The following is a 12,560-nucleotide window of genomic DNA, read 5'->3' on the forward strand; positions in this document are numbered from 1 at the left end:
ATCTGTTACCTCATTCTGTCCTTGCCTGTAAGGATTCTGCTGAGAAATCTGTCAGTCTAATGGAGATACTCTCATGTGTGACCTGATGCCTTTCTTTTCTTTTGCTGCTTTTAGAGGTTTTTTTTTTTTTTTTTTAAGACAAGGTCTCACTCTGTTGCTCAGGCTAGATAGAGTGGCACAATTAAAGCTCACTGCAGCCTTGACTTCCTGGACTTAGGTGATTCTCCCACCTCAGTCTCCTGAGTAGTTGGGACTATAAGCATGCACCACCATGCCCAGCTAATTTTTATGTTTTTTTGTAGAGATGGGGTCTCACCGCATTGCCCACGCTGGTTTTGAACTCCTGGCCTTAAGCAGTCCGCCTGCCTTGGCCTCCCAAAGTGCTGGAATTATAGGTGTGCGAGCTGCTGTGCCTGGCCTCTTTGTTGAATCTCTCATTCAAATCATGAATTGTTTTGCTTATTTTATTCAAGTTTTTACCTGTATTTCCTTGTACCTCCTGAATTTCCTTAAGATTGTTATTTTGAGTTTTCTGGCATTTTATGTATTTCTTTATGATTGGGGCCTCTTATTGGAGAATTGTTTTCCTTTGACCATTTCATGTTTTTTTCTCTGTTGATTTCTCTACATTGTTTCTACACATTGTTGGAAACATCTCCCCTTCCAGTTTTATGGAGTAGGTTTTATAGGGAAAGACTGACTTATGTAAGTGGATCATAAATCAGCAGGGTGTGTTGGCCTTGGTTCTGTGTGGACAGAATAATGCAGTCTCCATGTAGTTTCTTCAGCTGTGATCTCTAGAGACATTCGAGAGTTTCTCAGCAGCCTAGGATGAGAGAGCGTGTGTTGACTGTGGTGCAGCTTTGCCAGGGGTGTTGGTTTATTGGGCTGTTTATCAGGTCAGGGACACATGCATACATATGGTGAGTTGGCGAACTTGAGGTCTGGCTTGCTGGGGTTGAGGCTTTAGGACCCTTACTGTGGCCAGGAGCACAGGCACGTGATTGCTCAGTTGGTTTGGTGTTGTGCCTTCCAGGAGTGGCCCACCCTGTGGTTTGTCAGGTCTGGGACATAGGTGTACAACTGCTCAGTCAGCCTAGGTGTGTCTGCCAGGGTTGGCCCATTGGGCTGTTTCTTAGGACTGGGATGTGGGTTCTTGACTGCCTGGTTTGTCTGGGGGGGGATGCCCATCAAGGGCAATCTGTGGAACTTGGGGGCGTAGGGCCAGTGGACAGGCCAGAGGCAGGTGCACATGGGGCAGAGGTGCTAGGACCCTTTTTCTCAGGCACTGAGTAAGGGTGCATGGCTGCTTCACTAACCTTAGGGTGTATTGCATGCTCTTTGGCTTGGAGGCCTCCCCTACTTCGGAGAGAGCTTATAGTGGTTTGGTTGGCTTATGGGCAGGTTTGTCCTGGGTTGGACTGTAAGACTGTTCTTTTGGCTTGAAGTGTGGTCTTGTCATGGGAGTTGGTTTTCCCTGCTGTGCGGGACCAAAGTTGCAGCTAGAGTTGTGGCATTCATTCACCTGTATGGCCTTGGTGTAAAGAAGATGGAGCTCAAGTGCTAGAGAGGTGCCGTGGTTACGGGCCCCCAGAGGAGGGTGCACTCCAGAGTTGGCTGTGGTTTCAAGATGGTGTTGCACTGCCACAGCTTGTTTCACTGGAGGTAGGTGGGATCACATTCCTTGTGCTCCTAATTGGGGCAGTGGAGCTGTGTGGATTTTCAGCCGTTCCCTAAATTGGGCTCAGGGCTTACAAGGACTGTGGGATTCTTTTGGTTGGTTTGTTGGTTTTTTGAGATGGAGTCTCACTCTATTGCCCAGGCTGGAGTAATAGTGGCATGATCTCAGTTCACTGAAGCCTCTGCCTCACGGGCTCAAGTGATTCTCCTGCCTCAGCCTCCCAAGTAGCTGGGATTACAGGCACCCACCACCACCACACCCGGCTGATTTTTATATTTTTAGTAGAGTCTGAGCTTTACTTTCTTGGCCAGGCTCATCTTGAACTCATGACCTCAAGCGGTCTGCCTGCCTTGGCCTCTCCAAGTGTTGGGATTACAGGCGTGAGCCATTGCACCTGGCTGGATTCTCCTTTTGTAAGGATTATAGGTGTTTGTGGTGGCAGTGGGGGTGCTGGGGAGGGATGATATTTGTCCTTTTTTCCTGCATCAGTAAGTCCCTGCTGACTGTGGGCAGATCCCATCTGGGGAAGGGGAAATGGGGCTGCAGAGGCTGGTTACTTCCATACTGCCTTTCTGGACTTTGTCATCAACAGGTGTGTGTCTGTTTTTCAACTGCACTCAAGTGGTCTTTCTGACACTCTTATCAGATCTTAGCTATTTGTTACCTTTGTCCTTTCTTGTGTGTAGGATGAATGCCAGGCATCTCTAGTCAGTCTCCCTGATTCTTTTTTTAAAATATTCTTCAGAACTTTGCTGGAATTCTTCAGCTTATCATCTAGTATCTTGAATATATTACCTATTGTAACTAATATTTTAATCTTCTCTTTCATTGTCTTGTTTTCATCCTTTTTTCTGGCTATGTGGTATGTGGTCTTGTTTTTTGGTTCTCTGGTCATTACAGAAAAATTTAAATGTCTGGAATCATGTGCAGAAGTGGGAAAGTTTATGGGCAGTGAACACTTATGTACCCATCACCCAGTCAACATTTAGCAACTCACGGGTAGGTTTTTTTTTTTCCCCCGTGTCTGTGCCTTACCCATTTTTTCTCTCCCATCCACTGGATGAATTTGAAGTAAATCCAGGTGTTACATATTTTCTCAATATATTTAAATATATCAAAATAACCGTTTAACACTTTAATTTTAAAGATGGAGTCTTGCTGTTTTGCCCAGTCTGGCCTAGAACTCCTGAGCTCAAAACAATCCTCTCACTTCAGCCTCCTGAAGAGTTGAGACTATAGGCACACACCACTGTACCCAGCTTTGTGTTTATAAGACAGGGTCTTACTCTGTTGCCTAGGCTGGAGCACAGTGTCATGACCTTGGGTCACTGCAGCCTTCACCTCCTGGGGCTCAAGCTGTCTGCCTGCCTCAGCTTCCTGTGTAGCTAGGACTCTAGGCACAGGATACTACACCCAGCTAATTTTTGTCTTGTTTTGTAGAGAATGGGGTTTTGCCATGTTGTCCAGGCTGGTCTTGAACTCCTGAATTTAAGCAATCTGCTCACGTTGGCCATTCAAAGTGTTACGATTACAGGAAAATGTCACCACGTGTTTTTTTTAATTGAAAAAAGGTGGTGTCTGGTTACCTTGTCTAGGCTGGTCTCAAACACTTGGGCCCAAGCAAATCCTGCGTTGCCTCCCAAAGTGCTGTGATTTACAGGCAGGAGCCACTACACCTGGCTATGGTCTGTTTTTTTAATTTTAAATTGACATGTAATCCTTATACATAGTTTCAGGGTACAGCGTGCTATTTCAATACCTATATATAATGTATAATGATCAAATTGGGGTAACTATTATTATCTCAAACATTTATTATTCTTTGTGTTGGGAACATTCAAAATCCTCTCTGCTATTTACTTTTTATTTATTTATTTATTTATTGAGATGGATTCTTGCTCTTGTTGTCCAGGCTGGAGTACAGTGGTATGATTTCAGCTCACTGCAACCTCCACCTTCCAGGTTCAAGTGATTCTCTTGCCTCAGCCTCCGGAATAGCTGGGATTACAGGCGCCCACCACAACTCCTGGCTAAGTTTTTGCATTTTTAGTAGAAATGGGGTTTCACCTCGTTGCCCAGGAGGGTCTCGAACTCCTGACTGCAGGTAATCCTCCCACCTTGGTCTCCCACAGTGCTGGGATTACAGGTGTGAGCCACTGTGTACCCTGCCTCTGCTAGCTATAAAAAAAAATCAAATAAATTGTTAACTATAGTAATCCTAAAGCCAGGGTCGGTGGCTCATGTCTATAATCCCAGTGCTTTGGGTGGCTGAGGTGGAAGGATTACTTGAGGCCAGGAGCTAGAGACCAGAGTAGCAGTACAGCAAGACTCTGTCTCTACAGTAAGTTTAATAATTAGTTGGGTGTGGTGACATACACCTGTAGTCTCAGCTACTTGGGAAGCTGAAGTAGGGGGATTATTTGAGCCTGGGAGGTCCAGGCTGCAGTGAGCTGTGACTGTGCCACTGCACTCCTGCCTGAGTGACAGAGCTAAATCTCTTCTCTAAACAAATAAAAAACCTAATAAAGTTCCAAAGAACAAAAAAATACTCTAGTCATCCTGCAGAACTATAGAACATTAGAATGTATTCCTCCTGGCTAGATATAATTCTTTGTTAACCAATTTCTTCTTACATTTTCTCTCTATCCTTCCCAGTGTCTAGTCGGTAGTATTCTACTAAGTGTAAATTTCTTTTATTTTTTCTTTTAATTTTGTTATTATTTTTTCTTTTTTTTAAAGAGTAAGAGTTTTGTTACCCAGGCTTTGGTGCAGAGGCACACGATCATAGCTCACTATGAACCTGAAACTCCTGGGCTCAAGTGATCCTCTTTTCTTAGCCTTTAGAGTAGCTGAAATTACAGGCTTGCTCTACCATGCCCAGGTAATTATTTTGTTTTTTTGTAGAGAAGGGGTTGCCCAGGGTGGTCTTGAACTCCTAGTCTCAATTGATCTCTTGCCTTAGTCTCCCAAAGAGTAATTTCTTCAATTTCCCTGATAGTCTTAATTTTAAAAAATTCTTTTTTTTTTTTTTTTTTTTTTTGCCAAATACTTCTGAGGAAAAAATTCTAACTTTTCATTCACAATTTGAATCAAGAGTCACGAGACCTATTAGAATTGCTGATTTTTGAAAATTAAATCACTAAATTACTATGTAATTTACATACAATAAGGTTAGTCTCTTGAATCTATTGTAAGGGTATGTTTTAATTCATTTTGACAAATGTATATACACATATAAGCACCACCGCAATTGAATATTTCCATCACTCAATTATTCTTCATGCCTGTTTGTAATTAACCCCACCACCAATTCTGCATTGTTGTTAACTACTGACATGTTTGTGTCACGTAAGTTTTATTTATTTATTTTATTTTATTATTTTTTGAGATGGAGTCTTGCTCTCTTGCCCAGACTGGAGTGAGAGCAGTGCTGTGATCTCGGCTCACTGCCCCCTCTGCTTCCTGAGTTCAAGTGATTCTCCTGCCTCAGCCTCCCGAGTAGCTGGGATTACAGGCATGTCCCAGCATGACTGGCTAAATTTTGTAGTTTTACAAATACAAAATTTTAGTGGAGAGAGAGTTTCACCATGTTGGCCAGGCTGATCTCGACTCCTGACTTCAGGTGATCCACCTGCCTCGGCTTCCCAAATTCTGAGATTACAGGCATGAGGCACTGTGTCCAGTCGGAAATAAACTTTATGTACTACTTATATCTGGTTGGTATTCCTTTTACTTAGCATATGGTTAGAAGTCATCCATGTTGCTTATTGGTGCATCAACAGTTGGTTTCTTTTTATTGCTGAATAGAATTCCATATGTTGGCATATATACTATAACTTTTTTTTTTTTTTTTTTTTTTTTTTGAGATAGAGTCTTACTCTGTTACCTGTCGTATGTGGTACCATCATAGCTCACTGTAGCCTTGACTGCCTGGGCTTAAGCCCATTCACCTCAGCCTCCTGGATATCTGGGACTACAGGCGCATGCTACCACACCCAGCTAATTTTAAAATTTGCTTTGTAGAGTTAGTGTCTTGTATTGTTGCCCAGGCTGGTCTAGAACTTCTAGCCTTAAGTGATCCTCCCACCTTGGCCTTCCAAAGAATGTCCTTTTTTTTTTTTTTTTTTTTTTTTTTTTTAATTTGAATCCACTCTAATGGTAATTTGGTTTGTTTTTAGTGTGAGTAAAGTTACTTTGTTTCGCTTTTTGTGTTTTGTTTGTTGGCTACCTGTCTGGACTAATACTGTGAATTCTGGCTGCCCTCTAGTTTGTAGCCGTTGATATATCTGTTGGTTATTGTTATTGTTTCAATACTTAATTCTTTATTTTCAAGCCTCACTTCTAGGAGTTAACTCCTGAATTGGCATAGCTTATTTTTTTCCCTGTCTGTTTCAATTTCTAGGTTTCCCTCTTTGTTTTGTTACAGAAACTGCTGATTCCATGGCTTATTTAGTGCATAGGATTTCCCATCTTGACTTTGTAGATTTTATCCTTGTGCAGTTATTTATTCTTTTCTATTTCCATACTTTTATTACTGGATCTAGAGGCTAGATCAGATTTGGTTCACATTTCTTGGCAAGACGTTTTTTAGGTTGTATTGTGTTCTTCCTTGGGGTTGGTTGGAGTTCCATATAATGCCATATTTATGCTTGTTTTGTAATGCAAGCAGCCATTGCCTAGGGCTTTTATTACATTAACAGTTACAAAACTAATCCTGTCACTTTTTTCCTTGATTAGGTGGACTATCTGTATCAGGAGAAACTTCCCTTAATTACCTGTTTGATTACTTTGATTTACAATTTTTACATAAAAGGCAGGATAAATGGCTGATTTCTCCCTTTGTTATCCAGTTTTCAGTGAATGATTTAATATTTGCAAAGGTAATCACTTTTTTGTTTTTGAGAATCATTAGGAGCTCATGTACTCAAAAATAATGTTTTTGCCTTTATTTATTTAAGATTTGGGGGATTTAAGATTTGGGGGATTTGTTGTTGTTGTTGTTCTTGAGACAGTTTTGCTCTTGGTACCCAGGCTGGAGTGCAGTGGTGCTATCTCAGCTAACTGCAACCTCCGTCTTCTGGGTTCAAGCAATTCTCCTGCCTCAGGCTCCCAAGTAGCTGGGATTACAGGCGTATGCCACCACATCTGGCTAGTTTCCTGTATTTTTAGTAGAGACGGATTTTCACCATGTTGGCCAGGCTGGTCTCCAATTCCTGACCTCAGATCATCCACCTGCCTTGGCCTCCCAAAGTGCTGGGACTATGGGCGTGAACCACCACACCCTGCCACCAGTAACTCTTTAGATTTGCCCCTTTGAGGCTATTTTTTAGATTATGTAGGCATGCTTTGTTTTTAAAAATTCCTTTTTTTTTTGTCTCCTGTGACCTCTGTATTTTCAAATAGCCTGTGTTTGAGCTCATTTTTTTCTTCTGTGATCAATTCTGCTGCAGAAGACTGATACATTCTTGAGTATGCCAGTTGCATTTTTCAGCTCCAGAATTTTTGCTTTTTACATGTTTTCATCTTTGTTAAAGTTATCTGATAGAATTCTGTTTACTTTCTCTGTGTTATCTTGAATTACTTTGAGTTTTCTCAGCATAGCTATTTTGCATTCCCTGTCTGAAAGATCACATTTCTGTTTCTCCAGGATTGGTCCCTGATGCTTTATTTAGTTCATTTGGTGAGGTCATGTGTTCCTGGGTGGTGTTGATGCTAGTAGATGTTCTTGAGTGTCTGGGCATTTAAGAGTTAAGTATTTATTGTACTCTTCACTGCCTGGCCTTATTTATAGCTGTCCTTCTTGGGAATGCTTTCTAGATATTTGAAAGAACTTAGGTATTGTGTGATCTAAGCTGTATCTGCTTTAGGGGGAACCCCAAGCCCAGTAACTCTGTGGCTTTTGCAGACTCCTGGAGGTACCACCTTGATGGTCTTCAACAAGATCTGGGGAATTCTGTGGATTATCAGGCAGAGACTCTTGTTGTCTTTCCTTACTTTCTTCCAAACATACAGTCTCTCTGTTGTGAGCCACCTAAACCTGGGGTTGGAGTGAGTGATGCAAGCACCCTTGTGACCACCACCACTATGACTGACTATAATTTCAGGGTCAGTCCTGAAATTAAGACCATGCAGGGTCTCATCCAAGGCCTGCTGTGACTGCTCTCTGGCTACCTCCCATGTTTGCTCAAGGCCCTGGTGCTGTGCAATCAGCAGTTGACAAATCCAGTGAGACCTGCGTCCTTTCCTTCAGTGCAGCAAGGTCTCTAGACCCCAGGTAGGTCCAGAGGTGTTGTCTAGGAGTCAGGGGACTAGAGTAACACTCTTGTATTGTGTCTTTTCTGGCATTCAAACCACAAGATGAGGTGTTTCTCATTCTTCCCTCCCATTTCCAAAAGCAGAGGAACCTCACCTTGTAACCACTGCCACCCCAAGGCCACAAGGGGTACTACCAGACTACCACCTGGGACTCACACTTCAGGGCAGTGGGCCCCCCTGTGGCCCAGGGCAGGTCCAGAAATGTCATTTAAGAGTAAGGTCTTAGAATTGGGGACACTCAAAAATCCACTGGCTTCCCCCCATCACCCATGGTCGTTCTGGTGGTACCTAAGCTGCAAGACAAAGTCCTGTTTACTCTTTCCCTCTGCTTTTCTCAGGTAGGAGTTTTGCCCCATAGCCACCATGCTTGGTGCTGAATTTCACTGAAGCCAGCAAGTCTCGGAGGATCACCTGAGGCCCTAGTGTAGTATTTGGATATCGCTGCTGGTTATTTAGGGCCTAAGGGCTCTTCACTTTGTAGGTGATGAATGCTGTCATGTCCTTGCCTTCAAGGCAGCAGGCTTTCTTCTGGCCCAGGTATATAGAAATGTCTGAGCTAGGGCCCTGAACAGGGACCTCACAACTCTGAGTGGTGCACTATCTTGCTGTGGCTGAGCTGGTATCCAAAATGAAAGACAAGTCCTCCCTGCTCTTCCTTCATCTTTTCTCAAACAGAAAGAAGGGGTCTTTTATTGAGCCCTGAGTTGTGCAGCCTGTCTAGGGGAAGGGGTGATGCCAGCACTCTTTTGGCTGCCCCACCTGATGTCTCAGTATGTTGCATTCTCTGCTTCTGTCCCTCTCCCCACCACCTCTACTGTCTTGGGGCCCCGTTCATTACTAGGACTCAGGTAAGAATTGTAGCCCTTATGGCTTAGACTGCCTTTCCAAGCTTACTTGGAGACATGGAGTACTTTAGTGCCCTGCAGCGAGGCTTGTGGGAACTCAAGTTGGGACCATTGGGATCAGCAATTTCCCTCCAGTTAGGGCTAGTTTAAGTGCTCCCTTTCTGGGTGGCTGTCAGCTTAGTTTGGTCTGGTTTTCCTTTCTGCTCTAACAGGACAGCACTGAGGTCATTGCCTTACAATTGCTGTGTTCTCCCTCCCCCAGCACCCAGTGGCTGTAGGCACCAGGCCTTTGCTGCTGGATGGGAGAACAGGAAGTGTGTATAGATGTTGATTGAGGACTGTTGTTTCTCTGTCTTCAGTGTCTCTTTCAGTGATATGCAGTTAAAACCCGGTACTATTAGTGCTCACCTAATTTTTTTTTCTTCTTATGAAGGTGTTTTTTTCTATGTAGATCTTAATTTGGTGTCATTGGTGGGGGCATGGGCATGATCAGTGGAGCTTTCTATTCTTGTTCTGCCTCCCACCTATTTTCAGTCCAATAAAAAAATCAGTGGTGGCCGCGTGCCTGTAATGCCAGCACTTTGGGAGGCCGAGGTGGGCAGATCATGAGATCAGGAGTTCAAGACCAGCCTGTAACCTCAGTGCTTGATCTGATTGGCTAAAAACTTGGAAATTTCTTGAATAGATAAGGAGGAAACAAGACAAGGAAGAAGAGGAAGCTAGTCAGGAGGTGGTTAGGTGGGTTTCCAAATAAGAAATGGCATGCACCAGGGTTTGGAGCTTGCTCGGTTCTGTTCAGACATGCCGGAGCAAGTCAAGGTAGCTGATTTAAGTTGTAGCTGATTTAGAAAAAAAATATATATATGGGTATATGTTTATGCTAATAGCGGATAATGGCCATAGAGGAAGAGATTGTAACTCTTTATAATGTAGTCTAAGATACAAACTTTGAAGAAGAACTTTCCCATCTCTCACAATTCCCTCTTCTTTTTATTTCATAATTCTTCTTCAAACTTTTCTAATAGGTCCTTGTTTTGTTGTTAGGCTTGGTCTTCCAGCAGAAGTAATTTCTCTGGATAGGGTGGAGGAGGAGTTGGAGATAGGTTAGCAAGAGTAGTATCAATGAGCCTTTACACGAGTCCTCGAACACAGGGTATAACACAACACCCTACAAGAAGAAGTATACCTAATACCGCTACCAGGGAAGTGAAAACTGATGCCAAAGTACTCTTCCATTTGCTGAACCAGTTCTGTAGCCAGTTTGAAATGGGGTTATTTATTCCTGAATTTTTGGCTAGCTCATTAGATAGGGCCCTAAGTCCCTGTAAGGCTCTGCTGATACTTCCATCTGCAGCTGTGTTACTGGGAATGAAAGTACACAGCTCAATGTTTATGCGGACGTCACCCTTTTCAGCTAACATCATGTCAAGAGCAATCTTGTTTTCCCATGCCATTTGGGTGGTAGACTTTTAACTGTTCTACGATTCCCTTAACAGCATCCTTGGTATAGTTAACAAATCGTTATTGATTGTAATAAATATAATTTATCCAGTCTACATTTTTATTTATTGTCACCCACCAGAATAGTGTTGATTCAAGTCCAGCAGCTATCTGACCTCTGACTTTAAATTCATTTGGAACTCCTTTTGGGATCCTAATTGCATCTACGTACACATGAGAATCAAAGGACCCATATGGGGCTCCTCTTGTATGTCATTGGTGGGTTTCCTTTATCTTTGGTTGATGAAATGCCGTGGTAAAAGGGATAGCCAATTGGAATACAGTGCAAATACCACTACAGTTATGTGCCAGAGTGTCCAGTAAGGGGGTCCCCCACAATAACACCATACATCTGCTCGGGGGTAAGGGCGGACTGATGAGCCAGCTCTTGGAAGTGTCTGACTTCACAGCATCCTGTTAAGTTTCCAAGGAACGCTAAGTTCTCCCCCTGTTGTGAGAGACACAGGCGAACTTCACCTAGGGAGATGGATGGTGTATGACCCTTGGGGGCTGACCCCACAGAGTGTTGAACCTCAGGAAATAGCAGAGAAAGAACTTGGCACAATTTGTTATTCCAGACGTTGGAATCCTGAGAAAGAGCTACTATGCATTCCAAGTCCGCTTGATTTGAGGATCATCCAAGTGGAAAGGGGACAACCTGGGCCTCTGGCCTACCACCGTATGCGCACAGGCATAACAGTCACTTTTATTTTAGGTGCGGATGGAATATTTAATCCATTCTAACCAGGCGTTTGCATCCTTATATTCTGTTTCAATGGCTATGGTTTGCCTTGGGTCCTCTACTTCTGTTGAGACTTTGGTTTTGTCATTGTGTCTGGGAGGAGTGATTGATAAAGAGGTTGAAGGAGCAATAAAGTACACTTCAAAAATTTCTTAAGGATCCTTCTCTGAAACATCGGCTCCTATACCATAAATACGACTTAATGAAAGGGAAGAGTTTTCAGATGTTGCAATAACGGTAGTAAGCTGCATTGGATTACATTGGTTATATTGACAACTAGAAAGAGTAATTCCTTTGGTGAAATGGATATATAATTTTAAGGACTAAAAAGACCTGTGGAAGCAGTCTGTCTTAAACCTTTAGTGTTCCATATGACATTAGACTAAGCAGAACATAGAGATTCTGTTTTAGAGGGACAGGAGTCTGATTCCTGCCAATTAACACAGGTACTATTCCTTGGTTTACTAGTATCCTTAGAGGAACTCATATGTCTTCCTAATCTGAGGAAGTCTAAGAAGGACAGAGACTTCCTTCCAAAGCAGCAAGCTGTCCTTCGTTATGCAGACCACCACAAGGCCTAACTAAACAGACACCAAAAGTAACAGCTTGAGGTGAGACAGATCTAAAACCATTAATCATTAATAACAAGATGGGGAGTAGTTAAAGAGAAGAAAAGAAAAAGAAAAGATAGACTAAGCTCTTCTTAGCTTTAACTTGGTGTAGGATCTGATTCCGGAACAATAGCCCATGATTCTAACGGTGATGGCACTTTGACTTGGGTGTGAAGTGTCCATCTCTTTTCTGCTGTACGAACGGCAGTCTTGGTGGTTAGCAGCATGAGGTAGGCTGGTCTCCAGGCTAGTGCTGGTGTACTGGAAATTCTAGGAGTGGTGTCTGTGCTAAAAGACCTTCTTAATCTTTGTTAAAGAGCAGGTTAGTGCTTTAAGAAAAACCTGTTGGCTAGGTGTGGTGGCTTATACCTGTAATCTCAGCACTTAGGGAGGCTGAGGAGGGCAGATCACAAGGTCAAGCGTTCAAGACCAGCCTGGCCAACATGGCGAAACCCTGTCTCTACTAAAAATACAAAAAATTAGCTGGGTGTGGTGGTGGACACCTGTAATCCCAGCTATGCAGGAGGCTGAGGCGAGAGAATATCTTGAACCTGGGAGTCGGAGGTTGCAGTGAGCCAAGATCTTGCCATTGCACTCCAGACTGCGAGACAGAGACTCTGTCTCCAAAACACAACAAAACCTGTTGCGCTTTTATTTTAATGTCCATTTTACAGAAAAACTGGATAATACCTCTTTAACTTTAGCTATTATGTTTACACACAGAATTTCCTTTACAGTTAACATTTCAAAGTTGCTTAAACTCACACCTGTAATCCCAGCACTTTGAGAGGCCAAGGTGGGCGGATCACGAGGTCAAGAGATCGAGACCATCCTGGCCAACATGGCGAAACCCTGTCTCTACTAAA

General features: G+C 43.1%; 1 long non-coding RNA gene across 1 annotated transcript in view; it reads left to right on the forward strand.

Moving 5' to 3' along the window:
- Positions 1–6,878: 6,878 nt before the first annotated feature.
- LOC116560575 overlaps positions 6,879–12,560 on the forward strand; it is an 8,300-nt gene continuing 2,618 nt past the window's right edge. The window contains exon 1 of the long non-coding RNA XR_004273028.1: positions 6,879–9,673. This is a non-coding gene — a long non-coding RNA (uncharacterized LOC116560575). The remainder of the gene's footprint in view (positions 9,674–12,560) is intronic.

This window comes from Sapajus apella, unplaced genomic scaffold (assembly GCF_009761245.1).
Source record: "Sapajus apella isolate SASKATOON/1434 unplaced genomic scaffold, GSC_monkey_1.0 scaffold26, whole genome shotgun sequence".
NCBI lineage: Eukaryota > Metazoa > Chordata > Mammalia > Primates > Cebidae > Sapajus > Sapajus apella.